The sequence below is a fragment of the Desmodus rotundus genome, chromosome 9, assembly GCF_022682495.2.
Source record: "Desmodus rotundus isolate HL8 chromosome 9, HLdesRot8A.1, whole genome shotgun sequence".
Taxonomy (NCBI): Eukaryota; Metazoa; Chordata; class Mammalia; order Chiroptera; family Phyllostomidae; genus Desmodus; species Desmodus rotundus.
In genome coordinates this window covers 61,500,717-61,507,712 of record NC_071395.1, presented here as the reverse complement: position 1 = coordinate 61,507,712, position 6,996 = coordinate 61,500,717, and positions in this window count along the sequence as shown.

Here is a 6,996-nt window from a genome sequence, read left to right as displayed (position 1 = left end):
CTTGGTGATTGTAAATAATGCTGCAGTGAACATAGGGGTGCTGATGTTCTTTCGAATTACTGTTTTGGTTTCCTTTGGCTATATTCCTAGAAGTGGGATCGCTGGGTAAAAAGGCAGGTGCATTTTTAATTTTTTGAGGTATCTCTATACTGCTTTCCACAGTGGCTGCACCAGTCTGCATTCCTACCAACAGTGCAAAAGGGTTCTCCTTTATTCACATCCTCACGGGCACTTGTTGATTTATTGATGGTAGCCATTCTGCCAAGTGTGAGATGGTATCTCACTGTGGTTTTTTATTTGCAGTTCTCTGATGATTAGTGATGTTGAGCATCTTTTCATGTCAATTGGCCATCTGTATGCCCTTTTTGGGGAAGTGTCTATTCAGGTCCTTTAACCATTTAAAAAAATATATTTTTAGAGAGAAAGGAAGGGAGGAAGAAAGGGAGAGAAACACCCATGTGTGGTTGCCTCTAGTGCGCCACCTACCGGGGACCTGGCTCACAACCCAGACGTGTCCTGACTGGGAATTGAACTGGAGACCCTTTGGTTCACAGGTCAGTCCTCAATCCACTAAGCCACACCAACTGAGGTCCTTTGCCCATATTTTAATTGGGGGGGGGGGGTTGGTATTGACTTTGTAACTACTTTATAAATTTTGTATATTAACCCCTTATGAGAGTATCAGTGAATATATTCTCCCATTCTGTGGTTCGTCTTTTTATTTTGTTGATGATTTCCTTTGCTGTGCAAAAACTTCTTAGTTTGATGAAGTCCTATTTGTTCATTTTTCCTTTTGTTTCCCTTACCTGGGAAGACATATCTGATAAAAATTTCTATGAGCAATGCCTGAGATTTTGCTGCCTGTGTTTTCTTCTAGGATTGTTGTTTCAGGTCTAACATTTAAGTCTTTGATCCATTGTGAGTTTATTCTGGTGTGTGGTGTAAGAAGGTGGTCTAGTGTCACTTTTCTGTATGTATCTGTCCAATTTTCCCAGCACCATTTAGTGAATAAACTATGTTTAGTCCATTGTATGTGCTTGCTTCCTTTGTCGAATATTAATTGACTATAAAAGTGTGGGTTTACTTCTGGGCTTTCTGTTCTGTTCCTTTGACCTTTGTGTGAGTTTTTATGCCAGTACCTGGCTGTTTTGATTACTGTAGCCTTAGTATAGTTTGATATTAGATAGCATGATTCCTCCAACTTTTTTTTCAGGATCATTGTTGCTATGTGGACTTTTGTGGTTCCGTATAAATTTTTGAAATGTTCCAGTTCTATGAGATATGTCATTGCAATCTTGATAGGAATTGTGTGGAATCTGTAGATTGCTTTGGTAGTGTGGACATTTTAATAATGTTACTTTGTCCTATCCACGAACACGGTATGTGCTTCCACTTATTTGTATCTTCTTCAGTGTCTTATAATCTTCCGAGTGTAGGTCTTTTACATCCTTGGTTAGGTTTATTCTAGGTATTGTATTCTTTTTGAAGCAATGGTGAATGGGATTGTTTCTTTAATTTCCTTTTCTGTTAGTTGTGTCCTGCTAGTTTGCTGAATTCATTTTTCAGTTCTAGTAGTTTCTTGGTAGAATCTTTGGGGTTCTCTATGTACAGTGTCATGTCATCTGGTACACTGTATTTTAAAGCACTATATTGGTTCTTTTGAATTGATTTTTAAAGCAACTGGAGTTCCAGCCAAGATGGAGGCATAGGTAGAAACGCTTCGCTTCCTCACAAACCAAAAGAAAGATAACAACCAATTTTAAAATGAAAAACAGCCAGAATTGCCAGAAAATCAACTGCATGGATGTTAAACATTCATCCAGACTGGTAGGAGGGGCGGAGATGGGCAGCAGGGCAGAGAGGGTGCCTGGCAAGATGGCAAACTGTGCGGGTGAAGCAGTGGCTGGCTGACTGGGCCGTCCCACATTTGTGCATGGATAAGCTGGGAGGAACAAACGGGGTACAAGACAGATGGCAAAACCCAGGGTTTCAGCATGGGAAGCTTAAGACTCAATCTCTGGCTGTGAAAGTCTGTGGGGATTGCAGTGGCAGGGGAAAACTCCCAGTCTCACAGGAGAGTCTGTTGGAGAGGCCCATTAGGTCATAGAACGTACACAAACCCACCCATATGGGAATCAGCACCTGAAAGGGCACAATTTGCTTGAGGGAAGTGACTGCAGGCAGGGCGAGAGCTGAGTAAGTGGCATTGTTCCCTCTCTGACCCCTCCCCCATACACAGTGCCACAACACAGCAAAGTGGGTGCCCTGCCCTGGCCCTAAGGCTCCCCCCCTTTACAACACAGCAGGTGCAGCAAGACAAAGAAATAAAGCCCAAGTGAAAGAACAGATGAAAATTCCAGGAAAAGAACTAAGTGAGGAGGAGAAAGCCAACCTATCAGATCCAGAGTTCAAAACACTGATAATTGGGACGCTAACAGAAATGATTGAACTCGGTCACAAAATGAACAAAGAAATTAAGGCTATAGAAAGTGAAATAAGGGAAAATATACAGGGAACCAACAGTGAAGGGAATGAAACCAGTCTCAAATCAACAATTTGGAACAAAAGGAAGAAATAAACATTCAACTAGAACAGAACGAAGAAATGAGAATTCAAAAAAATGAGGGGAGAATTTGGAATCTGTGGGGCAACTTTAAATGCTCTGACATCTGAATCATAGGAATGTCATAAGGAGAAGAGGAAGAGCAAGAAATTGAAAACTTATTTCAAAGAATAATGAAGGAAAACTTCTCCAATCTCATGAAGGAAATAGACTTCCAGGAAGTCCAGGAAGCTCAGAGTCCCAAAGAAACTGGACCCAAGGAGGAACACACCAAGGCATATCATGATGAATTACCGAAGATTAAAGGTAAGGAGAGAATTTTAAAAGCAGCGAGAGAAAAGGAGACAGTTACCTACAAAGGAGTTCCATAAGACTGTCAGCTGATTTCTCAAAAGAGACCTTACAGGCAAGAAGGGGCTGGCAAGAAGTATTCCAAGTCATGAAAGGCAAGGACCTACATCCAAGATTGCTCTATCTGGCAAAGCTTCATTTAGAATGGAAGGGCAGATAAAGTGCTTCCCAGATAAGGTCAAGTTCAAGGAGTTCATCATCACCAAGCCCTTATTATATGAAATGTTAAAGGGACTTACCTAAGAAATAGATCAAAACTATGAACAGTAAAATTACAACAAACTCACAAGTAACAACTGAACCTAAAAAAGAAAACAACTACTAAACAATGAGAACAGGAAAGAATCACAAAAATGGAGATCACATGGAGGGTTATCAGTGGGGGAGTGGGATGGGGAGAGATGGGGGAAAAGGTACAGGTAAGCACAAAATAGGGGGAGGTTAAAAATAGTATAGGAAATGGAGACGCCACAGAACTTACATGTACAACCCATGGACATGAACTAAACGGGCTGTGCAGGGCAGAGGAGGATAAAAGGGAGAAAAACATGGGACAACTGTAAAAGCATAATCAATATACTTTTTAAGAAACAACGGATTATTTTTAAAATAACACTACAATTGATATTCGTATGCCATGAAATGCACCTTTTTGAAGTATGCAAGCCACTGGTTTGTAATATATTAACCAAGTTGTGCAACCATCCTCACTGTTTGATTCTAGAACATTTCTGTCACCCCAGAAACACTCTCCCATTGGTGGTCACTCCCCATACCCTCCAACCCCAGCCCCTGGCAACCACTAATCTGCTTCCTGTCTGTATGGATTTACCTGCTGTGGAGATTTCACATAAATTGAATCCACCAATACGTGGCATTTTGTATCTGCCTTATTTTACTTACCATGTTTTTAAGGGCCATTCATGTTGTGGTATGTGTATTTCACTTCTTTTTATAGCTGAATGATACTTAATTGTGTGGATGTATGTTTTGTTTACCTGCTCATCAGGTGATGGACATTTGGGTTGTTTCCACCTTTTGTCTACTTACAAATGATGTTATAAACATTCACACTTGTGTGGACATATGGTTTCACCTCTCTTGAGTAAATACCTAGTAGTGGAGTTGTTGGGTCACATAACCTGTTTAAACACTTGAGAAACTTGCGAGACTATTTTCCAAAGTGACTGCGCCATTTCCCATTCCCATCTGCACTGCATTTCTGGATCCTTAATTCTGTCCCATTGACCTGTACGTCAGTCCATATGCACTGTCATTTTTAAAAAAGACGTTATTTATTTTTAGAGAGCGGGTAGGGAGAAAGGGAGAAAAACATTGATGTGGGAAACACTGACTGGTTGACTCTTGCACGCATCCCAACTGGGGACTGAACCTGCAACCTGGATGTGTGCTCTAATCAGGAATGGAACTGGTGACTTCCCCCTTTGTGGACGATGTCCCCCACCAGCTGAGCCGACAGGTCGGGGCCATATGTACTGTCTTGATTACTGAAGCTTTGTAGCAAGTTTTGAAACTCAGTAGCATGAGTCCTCTTTTTCTTTTCCAACATTCTTTTGGCTATTCTGGGTCCCCTTACATTTCCATATGAATCTTAGGATCAGTTGATCAACTGCAAAAGCAGCTGGAATTCTGATAGGGATTGTGTTGAATCTGTAGGCTTGAGTTAGGGGGTATTCCCATTCTAACAATAATTTTGTCTTCTACTCCATGGACATGGGATGCCTTCCCATTTACTCAAATCTTTAATTTCTTTAATGTTTTGTAGTTTTCAGTGTAAAAGTCTTACACTTTTTTTTTACAAAAATTCTTTTCGGTATCACAAATGGAATTGGATTCTTATTCATTATTAGTGTGTAGAAATTAATTTGTTATGGTGTAGGGCATCCTGTATCCTGCAAACTTTTAATGCTTTTTTGGTGGATTCCTCATATACAAGATCATGTCATCTGCAAATAGAGGTTGTTTTACTTTATTCCTTCTGATACAGATGCCTTCCTGGTTTCCCTGGTGAGAGTCTTCCGTAGTGTTGGAAGGACGTTCTTGTCTTTCACCATTCAGTGAGGTTAGCTGTGGGTCTTTCTTAGATTCCCTTTATCAGATGAGGAAGTCCCCTTCTATTCCTTATTATTATTATTTTTTTTAATAATGAAAAGGTGTTGGATTTTCCAGATCCAACTGACCTTTTAAACTGCACTTACATAGCTTTAAAAATTTAGTTGAAGTTATTAGAATACCATATTAAACAAGTTGTATGTATGACCAGAATACCTTTCTTAATGAGCAGAAAATTACTGAAACATCCGTAAACCAGAGTAGCACTGAAAATATGCATCCTGTACATGCCTGTCCTTCATTTGGTTTTTGTTAAGTTTCATAAATTCCTTAAGTTGATTTCTAATAGGTAGGCAGACTTTAATTTCCTTGTTTAGCTGAATAAAAGTCTGGATTCCCACATTTTCACATTTCATTGCAAAGGCTGTGGCAATATTGAAAAAATTTCTCATTTTAAATTTAGTAGGTTACAACTAGAATTTTAAATGAAATAGAATGGAGACATTTTATACGAATACATACTACATAGTATATCCTAGTAAGGGTGCATTATTTTCTGAAATTTTGGGTTGTGATTGTGCGTGTGTGTGTGTGTACTGGGTCATTATGTAAGATTCATTTTTTAAAAAATGAAAAGTAACACTTTACTGCCAATCTATTAATAAAGGGGCAGGTGTGGGATAGTTACGGTTCTCCCCTTTCATCAGTATTTCTATTGTCCTTTAGGCTGCCTGAAGGTTTCTGTAACTAAGCCAATGTAGTTGACATTCTGGATATAAAATTTTTCTTACTATGCATTGCGTGTGAACATGTGAACCTGGATTGTTATGTGAAATCTGATTTTAAAATGCCGACAACTAATCCAAAACTTTAAACACACTGTAAAAAAGAAAGCAGATGATAAAACAACAAAAACCTCATTATAAATCTGTAGGTTGCTGACCAGTTTCTGACTTTTGACCTAAATGCCTATTTTGCCTATGTTCCTCCATTAAACAAAACCTCATTCACAGCATGCGAAGTGTGATGCAAAAATAGTTTATTACGGTTACTTTATGTAACGTTAGGTAGTACTCACAAAGTAGAAACGATCGGCTATATCCATAGAAATCTAGCATGTCACACAAAGGAATAAACATCTCGACAAAGTGATTCCTTCAGTTGTAGGGAACCATTTATTAGAAAATTTGTTTTTTAAAAAAGCCTCAAACTAAACCATAACATTCTTGAATTGCCCAAAACAGAGAGCATCTTCACTGACCAGGCTCCTCTCTTCAGGACCCCAGCAGCCGGGCAGAGCACGACCCACCCGGTGGGGTCTGCTTCCGGGAGCTGTCTCAGGCCTGAGGCTTCTGGTGGAGCCCAGGTATGTGCTAAGGAGTCACCTGGGCCCCTTAGGCCTCTGCTTTCTTCTGCAGGTGACATTTACTCTGGTGAACATTATCATTTGGCATTAGTACAGAAATTAAACTTTATCCAAGTTACTTTATCCAAGTTTGTTCTTTGCACACGTGTCATCTGCCTGTTAAAAGAATTAGCAGTGGCAGAAGTGATTGCTGCGATTTACTTCCAGACGCCTCACGGCAGGGCAGTGATCTACGTGTTTTCACTGTGTGTGCAGCCGCTCTCCCCGCAGGGTGGCATAGCATGTTTTTGTCTTCAGTAGCTGAATTGAGACATTCACCCTGACAGAAAAGTCACTGATTATAATCGTTGAGGAACCACTTAGTAAATACTACTTAGGAAATCCACATGAATTAATTCTTAAGTGGTTTGAACCCTAACAGTAAGTCAGTAGATACATTGCAAATACTAAAGGTAAATCCTAAAGTCCATTTTAACTGAAGTTTTGTGATATAAACATAATAATTTAGCAGTCTGCTTAACCTAGTCCTAGCTTCCTATAAAACTGAACTATGTGACATAACTAGCTGTAAAGGGGGAAGGCGTAAAGGGCGTGGGAAACGCGAAGGCAGCACGTGGGCTGAGCACACCTGATGATTCCTTCG